We start from the raw sequence: 13,606 nt of genomic DNA on the forward strand, positions 1-13,606 counted from the left end.
CCTCCATGAACTCCCCGGGCGACCTCGTGGAAGAGTCTGAGCCAACCTTGGTCCGCGAGCGAGAGCTGGACTGACCGTGCTTAGGACGTCGCCTCGGCCCTGTGGCTCCGTAGCCTTGAACCGCGGGAAACTTAAATTCCTCTTTGCCTCACATTTCTGGAGAAACTGCAAGGGTACCTACTTCAGAGAGCTGTTGTGAACATGAATTGAGTGGATACATTGCAAAAAACCGCACAGAGATGCCTGGGTGGCTCAGTGGTTGAGCATCTGCCTTTGGCCCAGGGCGTGACCCCGAGGTCTTGGGATTGAGTCCCACATCGGGTTCCCTGCATGGAGCCTGCTTCTCCCTCTGCCTGTGTCTCTGCCTCTCTCTCTGTGTCTCACGTGAATAAACAAATCTTAAAAAAAAAAAAAAAAAACACACACACACACATAAAACAATGGAAAATCGTTAAGTGATTTATAAATATTTGCTATTCTTATAGACTCTCGACTCCAAGCTCTCAAAAAACATGAACAAGCCAATGAGCTTGCCCTGTGCTCGCCTTCAGCCGGAGGCACCACCACTCGCTCAGGTGGAAACAGCCTGGGTGGGACTTGTCTTATCCACTGAAGTCTTTCCAGCACCTCCGAAGTCTCTGGCACATGATAGGTGCTCAATAAACAATGAGCATGTTACATTCTATGAATATAATTTTGTCTATAACCCACTAAGACTGTCATTATTTCCAAAAAGTGTAACACTTCAGTTTTTAAGAGTAGAGTCTGGAAGAAAAAAAAAAAGGAGTAGAGTACAGATGTAAGATATGGGAAAGAAAAGGTAATCATACCAGCCAGTAATAAAATAGAAAATATAACACAAATTCCAATTCAAAAGATAAAAAGAATAGAATCAATGCTTTTTTGATCAAACTCACAAATAATGAGTAAAAGAAAAAATACACTTGTGGAAAATGAGTAACAAAGGAAAATTGAGGGAATAGAGCTGACTAGCTCAATAATTGCAATAAATTTGAGCAGATTGAATTCTTTCATTAAAATAAATATAGGCTGTGATTTTTTTTAAATGCAGCTATGTGCTGTTTTTAAGAAACCCATTTAACAAAAAATTATAAAGACAGCTTGAAAATAAAGGGGTGGAAAAGAGATACGGGGGCAAATGCAAACAGAGTGTAGGTTGAAATGGTAGTAGCAAGTGAGCTGGAGCTTAAGGCATGGAGCACGATGATGTGTAAAGGAGATGATGATGAGGCAGTTTATGAAGCGATTCACCTGAATCCCCCTTCCCCAAAAAAGCTGATACACAATAAAGCACCAAATAGCATAGCAGGTAAAAAAGCAAAAACTCTTTCAAATGCAAAGAAAGCTTCATCGAAGCATAATTATAGTCGAACATTTTGACATCTCTCAGGTTTGGATAAATCAGAAAGAAGTGATGGTATTCTGGTAATCATTGGTGGTGTTGGTTTGCGAGCTCAGGAGTTCCCTGGGTGATGTTCTAACCTTGACCCAGAAAAGGAGGACAAGGAGAGACCCAGGAAAGAGGCAGATCACTCCAGATTGGTAGATGGCAATTTGAATAAGCAAGGGAGTTCACATGCAAGCAGACAAAGGGGCTAAATAAACTATTGAAATGATAAAAAAATATTTCAAGAAAATGTTTGAGACTCCATATGCAATTTAAGGGTGGAGAGGCCTTCATCAAGACAGGCCACCCAAAGGTTCAAAATTAATGCAGATGTCTAAAGTGAATCACTTTTGGGGCATCTGGATGGCTCAGTAGGTTAAGTGTCTGTGCTGGGTTTAGGTCATGATTCCAAGATCCTGGGATTCAGCCCTACATGTAGCTCCCTGCTCGGCAGGGAGTCTGCTACTCCCTCTCCCTCTGCTGCTCCCTCTGCTTGTGCTGTCATGCTCTCTCTCAAATAAATAAAATAAAAAAAAAAAAGTGAAGCACTTTTGTATGGGCCAGTGATACCTTATGACAGTCGGCAAATAAATAATAGATCTGGGTAAAGTAATTGAAATTCATACAACAGATGTTACATTACTACTTATAATATAAAAAGTACTCCTATAAGTTGAGAAAGTATGGAATAATTCAAGAGAGAAGTGAGCTAAGTGTTGATAATTCACAGTGCAACAACACTAAAAGGCTCAAAAAATAGGAAAAGTTGCTCACATCTATCAGTAGCTGGGGAAATGAAAATTGAATTAATAACAAAGAACACTAAATATTCATAGACTAGTAAAAAAGAATTAAAAGATTTATAATGGTTGCTGGTAAGAACCAACAGAAAAAGTACTCTTACACATTGCTGGTGGCAAAGTAAACTGTTTATCTTCTTGGGAAAGCAATCTGACAACATGTATTAAAATAATGTATAGCTTATGACCCAGACATTCACTCCTGGGAAAATTTTCTCTAGATACAGAAGCCACAGTATATAAGGATCTCTATCCAGGACAGCCCAGGTGGCTCAGCGGTTTAGCGCTGCCTTCAGCCCAAGGCGTGATCCTGGAGACCTGGGACTGAGTCCCGCATCGGGCTTCCTGCATGGAGCCTGCTTCTCCCTCTGCCTGTGTCTCTGCCTCTCTCTCTGTGTCTCTCATGAATAAATAAATAAAATCTTAAAAAAAAAAAAGAATCTATATCCATAGATATTTACTACATTTGTTAGTTGGGGCAAAACGGAGAACAAAAGTAGTGCCTATCAAAAGAATGAATTAGATGCCCACCAGTTGATTTGGAAAACTATCCCAAGGTATTTTTAGGAAAGAAAAAGGAAGTGGGAAAATATATGATTCAATTGTTGCAAGACAAATATAATTCCTTCCAAACAAAAAACTGTATGTGTGTTTATGTGTATAATAAAATTATGTGTCTATATAGAAACATATATATTCAAACAGATAGATAAGCTTAAGTATTATTATATCAAATTAAGTATATATAGGACTAAGCATATACATGTATTGATACCCAGGTATATGTAAACATATCTTTAAATATACATTTGTTTATGTACATAGAGGACTAGGCATATGTATGGCTATGTATAGAGGAATATGAAGATGTTAATTTATAAAGGAGTAATAATACACAATCAGATTGTGGGTATAATTGGGTAAGTATGTACACGTATGTGAGTTAAGATTGAGATAGTATACAAAATTGGGGAAGAGCTGAGGTTAGGGTATGGTTTTGATAGTAGGTGAGAATGGAATCACAGGTGTGCACTGGTATGAGGTTGGAGACTAGGTTATGGACAGGATTAAGAGCATAAACCTTGACCCAAATGTGGATCTGGGTGAGATTATGATTTATTTTTATGCAACTATATATGATTTTATAGCTATAGATTCATTGGGATTATGAATATAGAGTTTTTGACTATATAGTATTATTAATTGAATTTTTAATCTGTACCAGGATAGGGTTTTGATTCTGCATCTATTTAAGATCATGCTTAATTATATATTTAACTGTGTAAGTTTATCTAAGGGTAGGAATATATATGTTACATATATGCAGATAAATATATAAATACATACATACATATATATAAAGATATATATCTTTTGCATCATTAGTTATGAAAATGCATCTCTAGATATTTTAATATATATATCTCTAGATATTTTTAATATATATAATATAAATATATATGTGTAGAAATTCCTGTATGGACTTATATAAATATATATCTATTTGCTCAGGAATATATAGACAGATATATAGGAGTCTACTTCTCTGATGGATTATTTAATATATCTGTATCTTCATAAGGGATTTTTTAAATTTCTTATTGCCAGATTGATTATGTGAAATGGGAAGTTTGTTATGATTATGCAAATATATCCATATCTTTAGATGATGTTCCAAATCTTTCTTTGATTCTGTTTCAGATTATAGAATAAATTACGTATTTATACCAAATTACATAGCTTGACCTATAGAACACTAATACATTTAGTGTTCTTTTTTAAAAATATAAATTCAATTAGCCAACATAAAGTACATACTTAATTTCAGATGTTGTGTTAAATGATTTATCAGTTGTGTATAACATTTAGTGTTCTGTAAATGTATGGGTATCTGTTTAGTATCACAAAAATCTTACTATATCAGTAATTGTTTAGAGTACATAATTAAATATACCTGTACAAGATTACCTACATGAATTGCTCTCTATAACTTTGTATGTTTAGTATATAGTGTCTCAGTAAATCCTCAGTACATACTACCTAGTATGGTATTATTTAATGTATTAGCTTCTGTTCCTTTGTGGGATCATGAAAATATCTGTGTCACTATTGATATAGGATTATGTAAATAGAATTCCCATATGTATTTGCATATATATATATATCTTATTTAAGATTATATGTAAACACATATATTTGAGACTATATGGGATTAATACATATGTCTGGATATAGGGTTTGTTTAAAATTCTGCAAATCTATCTGTAAATCTACCTGTGTGGGATCATGTAAATTTGTGTAGATATTTGTAAGTACATTTTTATTTGCATATGAATAGTATCTGTTATCTCTAAGAATGATCTATATGAAAGATCATTGCATCAGTATCTGTATAGGATTACCCAAGTGTCATATGTCAATTTCTTTTTCTATTTTAACTCTTTAAATATAAGATAGAGGCTTCTGCACTAAATATGAAAATAAATCAATTTTTTATTTATGAGGTATAATTTAAATATATCTTCCTATGCGTATGTGAAAGTGTTTTAATCTAAATCTCTATAGAACTACATAAATGTTTCTTGAAGTGTTTTTACATTGAATGATTTTTTATTGAAGTATAATTAACTTACAGTATTATATTAGTTTCAGGTGAACAACATATATGATTTAACAGCTCTATATATTACGCAGCACTCACCATGATAAATGGAGTCACCATCTGTCACCAAACAACATTATGACAATATTATTGACTGTATTCCCTATGCTGTATTTTTCATCCCCAAGACTTTTATTTAGTTTATATCGGGGAGTTTGTACCTCTTAATCCCCTACTTTAAATGATTTTAAATAGTTTAGCTCAAGATGGGGACACACACCAATACACAAGAAAGTAAATATATCTATTTATAAACACAGAACTTCATATTTATAATATTATTTAAATTTTATTATTGTAAACACATGATACATACAATTATATAAGTAATAGACATATATTATGAAATGTAGTAATTACAGGAATATCTGTGAAATCACAACACACATAGTTCAAATATTACTAGAGCCTGTGTACTTTCTGTATACTTTCTTGTCTGTGCCTCTTCTCCAGAGTTGACCATAATTCTAACAATTTCTTTGCTTTTTATAAAATAGTATCATATATAAACACATCTCCAAGCAATATGTTATTTATTTTTATTTTTTTGTTACCTAACTTTGGGTTTTCTGTGATGTTTTATTTTTTACCAAAAATTATACTTTAAAATGTACCCATGTGGTTATATGCACCTGTAATTCATTCATTTCATTTTATATATATATATTCATTTATATATATAAAATATAAAATATTTTATTATTTAAGCAAATAACACTGTGTTAGTTCTATTAACAAAGTGCCTTCACTAATCAAACAAAAGCAAACTTGCACTATCAGCATAAGAGTTTTTGTTAATTCACACTCCTGGCAACCTTTGAAATTGTCAGAATTTTCAAATTTTGTGACATTGTTCTGCTGATTACTAATGAAACTGGGCATCATTTCATTTTTTTAAATTGACCACTTGTGGTTCATTTTTCATGAAATTCTCACTTAGATCTTCTGCTGATTTTCTTGTTGCCTTGATATTCAACATGCTGACTACTGACACGTGCTTCAGCATCATCTGAGAGCTTGTTACAAATGCACTATCTCAGCCCCTATGCCAGATCCAGCTTCCGTTAAAATAAGATTCCCAGGGGATTTGTATGTTCATTAGAATTGGACAACACCACTCAGGTGGGTTTGCTTATTTTTCGGTATTCATTTATAGGATTCTTTGTTCCAGTTAGTCATTCAAGTGTTATATTTGGCAGATATAGTTTTCCCTTTTGTTAACACATGGTACATACAAAAATAAGTTACAATAAGCACAATACAATAAGTTGTATTATATTGTATTCATACAATAAGTTGTTAACTTATTTTTTACTCTAATTATGGTGATATCTTAATATCAATGCAATTGAACTGATGAACATTTTAAAGGTTAATGCTTTTGTTTCTTATTTAAATAGATCTTTCACATCCCAAGATCATAAGAATATTTACTTCTGCTTTCTTTTAAGAGTGTTTTACATTTTAGACTTTAATCTAATGGAAATTGATTTTTGTGCATGAGTTGGGGATTCAATTTCATTTTTTTCACAAGAATGATCAATTGTTCCAGAACCATTGACTATTTTTATCTTTTCCTTGGTTATCTGTTATGTACCTCAGATATGTTTGTGTGTGGCTTTGTTTCTGGTTTCACTATTATGTTCAATGGTTAACAGTTTGTCTACACTTGTGCCCACATCGCCGGACTGTAGCTTTATGCGCATTTTATTTGATATAGCACTTTCTCCCACTTTATTCTCTTTATTCAGGACCTGTTCTTGAGAATACTTTTAAAGTCAGCTTGACATGTTCCTGAAAGAATGCTATTGATATTCGGATTGTAATTGTATTAAATCTATAGATTAATTTGAGAAGAATTGACATTTTTTGGATATTGAAACTTTGTATTCATGGAACTTTAATGTCTTCCAGTAGAATTTAATCACTGTTTTCATAAAAGTCTTACACATCTCTTGTTAAATTTATTCCTTGGGGATATACATGCATACATTGCTATTAGAAAAAGATCTCATCTTTAAATTGTTGTTGCTTATAGAATCTGCAATGAATTTTTGTATATTGATCTCATTTTGTATATCGATCTTATAAATGTCCTTTTATCAATTCTAACAATTGATTTGATAATTATTTGGAATTTTATAGACAGTCATAATTTTTAAATAATGACAGTTTTGTTTCTTACTTTCCAAATCCTTGCTTACACCTTAATCTAAAAACTATTTATCTGTGTGTGTGAGTGTGCATATGAGCTCATAGAATACATGTGTCAGTATACTTTTTAGCTCTAACTAGTACGTACAATAAACCTTTGAAAAAAGTAGTGATAATGAGTATAGTTATCTTGTTCCTTTTTGAAGGATATTACTAACATTTTAGCAGTAAGTATGGTATTTTGATATAGTTTTTTTTAATTAGTAATTCTAACATATATAAAAATATCCTATTTCTAGTGTACTAAGACTCTTTTAGATCTTGCATGGATGTTGCCTTTTTAATTTTTTTAAGATTTTATTTATTCATGAGAGACACACAGAGAGAAAGAGAGAAAGGCAGAGACACAGGCAGAGGGAGAAGCAAGCTCCATGCAGGGAGCCCGACGTGGGACTTGATTCCAGGTCTCCAGGATCACGCCGTGGGCTGAAGGTGGAGCTAAACCGCTGAGCCACCCGGGCTGCCCAGATGTTGACTTTTCGAAAAGGTTTTTGATGTTTATCAAATAATCATATTTTTCCCATTATTTAATCTGATTCTCTGAGTAATAATACTTCATTTTTTTAAACTTCTTATCATAAAAATTTCCAAATATGTCTGAGAGTAGTATGATGTAAACGAACCACCATGTACCCATCATTTAGTAACAAACCCTAAGTGTATTTTGTTAATCTTGTTTCAATTATTCCCTCAATTAAACCCATTATTTGATTATGGCAAGACAGAAGTCATGCTGTTTCACCCATGAATATTTCAGAATGCCCCTGAAGGACATTTTTGTTTTGTTGCTTTTTTATTCTACAAAAATGTTTCTTTCTTTTCTTTATGTCACTGACTTGTGGAAACTAGGTCAGGGATTTGGCTGATTGCTCTTCTGTATCATCATCTAGCTTGTTTCTCCCTTGGATTTCCTGTAAACTGGTGGTTAAGATACAAGGTTCTAGATTCAGGTTCCAATCTATTAAGAATATTTCCCAGTGGTGCTATATACCTCCTGTTGGGTCCTGTTGTTGCTCTAAGTCAAGCTAAGATGAATCCCTGGGGTTCAAATGGTGTCAGCCTCATCCTTCCATGACACACTGGCCATCAATCCTTCACTAGTGGTCTTAGAGTCTACTGATGATCATTGCTAAGGGAGATTACTTCATTAGGAGTTGCACAATGGTGATTTTTCTAACTGTGTCATTCCTTCTGCATTTGCATGTATAGATTTTTTTTTCCATTGCAAAACCACTTAAATGTCTGGAATAACCCCAATTCTTTCATTATATCTTTTTATATGTTGCTGAATTCAGTTTACTGGTATATTTTTTAATTTCTGTGTTTACACTTATGTTTAAACTTGCCTATAATCTATTTTAAAAAGATTTTAGCTAATTATTTGACAGAGAGAGAGAGAGAGAGAGAGGGCACAAGCAGAGGAGCTGCAGAGGAGAGGGAGAGGCAGATTCCCCATGGAGCAGGGAACCTGAAGTGGGGTTTGATCCCAGGACCCCAGGATCGTGACCGAGCCAAAGGCAGACACTTAATTGACTGAGCCATCTAGGCACCTGGCCTATAATATTTCTTTCTAATGATATTCTTTTTTTTTGCCAGTTATCAATATTACACTGGCTTCATAGATTGAATTGGAAGTATTCTCTTCTTGTCAGTTCCATAAAATAGTTTGTATAAAATTGGAATGATCTTTCCTAAAAAAGTTGGGACTTGCTTGGGAAACATCTGGCTCTGGTATTCTTCTCATGGTAAGTTAACTATCAGTTCTGTTTCTGTAGTGCATTAGAAATTATCAGTCTTTCCATTTCTCCTTGGTTTTAGTTTTTGTTAATTTTTTTAAAAAAATCTGTGTATTTTATCCAAGTTTTAAACTCATTGGCATTAATTTATCTTTTTGCATGAAATATTATAAGTTTTTTGCAATATAACTTTTTAAAATTCTTAATATTGATATTTGTGCCCTTCTTTCTGTTTTCTTTGTCATTATTACTAGAATTATGTCCCTTTTCTTAGATTTCTCAATGAACTAACTTTTGGTTTTTATGATCCTTTTTATTTATTTGATTTCTACTTATTCAGTTGTTTTTTCCCTAATTTCATTATTTTATACTTCACTAATTTTCATCCTTTCTTCTTTTCAAAAATTAACATTTTAGGTCATACATTTGTGTGAAAATACAGCTGTTACTCTCTTCCATGTGCTTAATATGTAGTCCTTTTTAAAAGATTTTATTTATTTATTTATTTATTTATTTATTTATTTATTTATTTAGAGACAGCAAGCAGAGGAAGGATAAAGGGAAAGAATCTCAAGCAGACCCCCAATTGAGTACAGAGCCCATGACTCTGAGATCATGACCTGAGCCAAGATCAAAAGTTGTACACTTAACTAACTGAGCCACTAGGTGCCTCTTGATATGTAGTATTTTAATTGCCATTCAGTCTTGGCATTTTCAAGTTTTCATTTTTATTTCTTCTTTGACCCAAGATTACTTAAGAAGGGTATCTTAAATTTCCAAACATATGAGGATTTATTTCTTCATTTGATATTGACTTCTAAAATGCATTGTGTCAGTGGACATGATCTGTATGACATCAATTCTTTTTATTTCATTGAAATATGCTTTACACCCCAAACTGTGATCAATTTTTATAAATGTCTTCATTGCTTGACAAAAATGTATTTCTATTTCTTTGATACCTTCTTTAAATTTATATTTCTACTGAATCTATGAGTAACTGAGAGAGTTGTATTTAAGTATATCACTGAAATGAAGAGTTTGTAAAATTCTCCCCATGATTTTGCTAATATTTGCTTTATATTTTTGAGGCCATGTTACTAAGTACATACATGTTAAGAACTGTTGTGCCTTCTTGTGAATTAAAACTTCTATTACCATGTATGTTACCTCTCTATGCCTTTTGTCTTAAAGCCTATTTTGTCTTATTAACATCTATTTTATGTGCAATTGACACAACTTCCTTTGGGTTTATCATTGTCTGATATACCATTTTTAATCCTTTTACTTTCAAATTTTCTCTTTCTTTATATTTTAGGTGTGTGATTTATAAGCAGCTTATGGCTGAACTTTGTTTAATTTAATGCAAACTCAGAGTCTTTGTTTTTTAACTTTAATTTGAGCTTGGTCTATTACATTTATCATTATCATTGATATATTGATATATTTGTATATTTTCTACTACTTGTCCTTTTTATTTCTCATATTTTCATTTTATGACTTCCCCCCCCTTTTTTAATGTAATTGAGACTTTATTTCTTATTCTTCTTCTTACTGGAATGGATGTTATATATCTTGCTTCTATTTTTAATAGTTATTCCTAAGAACATACTATGAATAATTAATAAAGTCTAAAATTAATTAATTTGTAAAATTCATAATTTGAGGATATTAGAACACTTTAATTATTATCATCCCTGTATCAATCAGCCTATGCTAAGTTATTCTATGATAACAAGAAATCTCAAAATCTCTGTTTTATAATTTCTAAAGTTTGTTTCTTTCTCAGATTACATATCTGTCATGATTTGTCTGGGGACTGTCCTATGTCTTGTTTATGGACATAGGCTGATGGAGCAAGTTCAACATGGGATCCTGGATTTGTCTGATTGTGTAGTCACAGTACAATTAATTTATGCATTTTTACAAGAATGCTTGTGTACGTGATAAGTTTTTCTTAGTGCTTACCCTAGGGTACTAAGTGTACTCATTGCCACGGGACAAGGCTAAATATTAGTTGGCCTTTATTGATCAAAGATCTGGAGATGAGGAATAGTCTTATTTTTCATTTTTTAATCCAGAAATCTCTAGACATCAGTCCCTTTAATCCCTTTAAACTGGCAATCCTTGTGTGAGCTCATCTCTTTATTACCTTGCCAAATGCAGCCAATAACAACCAAGTCTTGCTGCTAGCATTTTGTTTCCCAATCTCTTTGCCTAAAGTCATCTGCTCATTTGGTATATTATCTGCTTCCCAAGTTATCAGAGAAACAAATTGACCAGATGTTTTACCACTGTGTAATGTGGGTTACTAACTCTTCAGCCTCCATGTATCACTCACCATTGTCTGGCCCTGAAGCCATTGCTATATATCTTATGTTCACTTATACTGGTAGCAATCTGCTTCTGCAACCAGTATCTGTCTATGACACCTTAGGCTGTCATGTGAAATTGGACAATTGTATGTGTTACTTATGGGTTTGCAAATTAGCATGGCATAGAGGCTGTACGAATAAGAGGAGGACACTAAGATAGACTCTATAAAAAGTCCAGTTTCCATATCATTCTGAAAAGCAATTCTGCTACTAAGAATCTATTCTGTAAGAAATATTTGAACATGTGCACAAAGATGCATATACAAATATGTTTATTTTAGCATTGCTTACAATGCTGAAAAATGGAAACCACCTAAATGGCTATCCATAGAGGAATGTTAATAAATTATTTGTACTATAGAATACTTTTGCAGCCATTAAATAGAATGAGGTATCTTTATGTTTTTTAAAGATCTTACATATTTATTTGAGAGAGAAAGAGAGAGAGAGAGAGAGAGAGAGAGAGATAGTGAGAGATAGTGAGAGAGCAAGAGCGGGGAGAAGGAGAAGCAGGCTCGCCACTGAGCAGGGACCCCCAAAATGGGGCTTGATCCCAGGACCCTGAGATCATGACCTGAGCCGAAGGCAGATGCTTAACCAGCTGAGCCACCCAGGTGCTCCAGAATGAGGTATCTTTATAAGTTCTGTGATAGCAACATCTCTAAAACAAGTGTTCAATGGAAATATATGAGTGGAAACATATAAACCTGTAATATAATTTAATTTATATAAAAACAAGAACCATAACATTCTGTGCCTGTATATGCACATATAGAATGGCACAGAATCTGGAAGGATATACACCAAACTTAAAAAACTGTTTACCTCTGAAAAGAAACATGGGGAAGGAAGGTGGAAAGTAGTAAAAGGGAGTTTTAACATTTTATCTTAGATATGATTCTATTGTTTAAATTTTTATAAAAGTAGATTATTATATTACTTTTGTAAATTAATCCTTGGATAAATAAAATAATTTTAACCAAAAGCATGGCAGGCACTTAAAAGCAATGAGGAGAGGAAGAATGGGTAATGGGGACAGTGTTCATGATTACTGTCATCAAATATTGAGGTGTCTATCAAGGTGAAAAAGTTCTACACTTTTTTTGTACCACCTAGAAAGCAGAAGGATGGAAAAAATAAACATCAATTCATCTCTCAGAGCTGTTCCACAGATGGGATGGACTACTTGTGAGATATAATGAAAGTCCTGTCTTCAGGGATTTTGAGGAGTAAATCTAAGCCCTAATGAATTTAGACTAAAAGACATTTAAGTTAGATGGTTTTTCATCTAGAAGTTTCTTGGACATCTCTAATTTCAATTTTAATTTATGGCCTCTAGAAACCATCCCGTGCATCCAAAAGTGCATCATTCTTACAACTGAGTGTTGGCTCCTAAAGGGGATCTCAAGAATACATGGGTCCTGACTCCTCTATTAAATATACTCATGTCACCAACTTCCCTAAGATTTCCTTCAACAGGAAAACCCTAGCCACACCTACAAGGAAAGGGTACCTCTCAGCCTCTCCACCTGAGTTTCAGCCCAGGTTCTTATTTCTCTAATTCCCAGGAAAATCATGAGAAACCACTGAGTATTGAATTTAAAATGCTTTCATGCTCTCTTTCTCAAAGCAAGCAGACATAATCTGTCTCATTTCCACTCACATATCACTGGCCAAAGTAAGTCACAGAGATATTTCCTAATGGCATGTTCTTGACCAAAAAGATAAGATAACTGTCAGGAGTTTTAAGTCAAAGGAGACCTTTAAAAGGGTCTAACATTGCCTCCTCTTTTTCCCAATTAGTGGGCAGTGGCTAATCAATCAGAACACCCATTTATGTGCTGTTTACTGAGACTAGAGGAAGACAGTCATGAACATCCACACTCATGGTCTACTTACCTGGCTGTCTCAGCACAGGTGAGAGAGCTCATGTACTACCAGGTGTGCTTCTTTTGAAGAAAGAGGTATATAGGCATAGGTGTAGACATAGAGGTAGATCTATTTACTCATGAGAATGTCTCACTTTGAGAGAATCATCTTTTCTCTGTGTGTTTGAGGATCTCTATATGCTTTAAAAGTGAGGTCAGCACATGGCCAAGTTCACAATCCCTCCTTTTAATTAGCATCCTTTCAGGGTAATGTTTGGTTCAGGGATACAGCTTCTCAGCACTGGACTTTATTTTTATAGAGTCAGCCAACTCCTCCCTACATAAGCCATAATCCTTCTCAGATGTTGGGGTGAAGCCTGTCCAAGAGAGCTGATCATCTATCATAATAGATATAAACACTTGTCTCACATTATCCCATTTAGAGAGACAAGTTTATGTTTTTACAAATATCTAGTGTCTCACTTGTCACAGAGTATCAAATTTCCTCTATTATGCTGCAAAGAAAATTAACATTATGAAAGA

At 33.6% G+C, this 13,606-nt stretch overlaps 1 long non-coding RNA gene across 2 annotated transcripts in view; it reads right to left on the reverse strand.

Moving 5' to 3' along the window:
- LOC111095235 overlaps positions 1 to 13,606 on the reverse strand; it is a 39,648-nt gene that overhangs the window by 9,182 nt on the left and 16,860 nt on the right. The window contains exon 9 of one of the 2 annotated variants that reach the window (XR_005357110.1): positions 492 to 765. The exons of the other annotated variant lie outside the window; for it this stretch is intronic. This is a non-coding gene — a long non-coding RNA (uncharacterized LOC111095235). Of the gene's footprint in view, positions 1 to 491; positions 766 to 13,606 lie in introns of those variants that run through there. 2 annotated transcript variants of the gene reach the window in all.

This window comes from Canis lupus, chromosome 3 (genome assembly GCF_011100685.1).
Source record: "Canis lupus familiaris isolate Mischka breed German Shepherd chromosome 3, alternate assembly UU_Cfam_GSD_1.0, whole genome shotgun sequence".
Taxonomy (NCBI): Eukaryota; Metazoa; Chordata; class Mammalia; order Carnivora; family Canidae; genus Canis; species Canis lupus.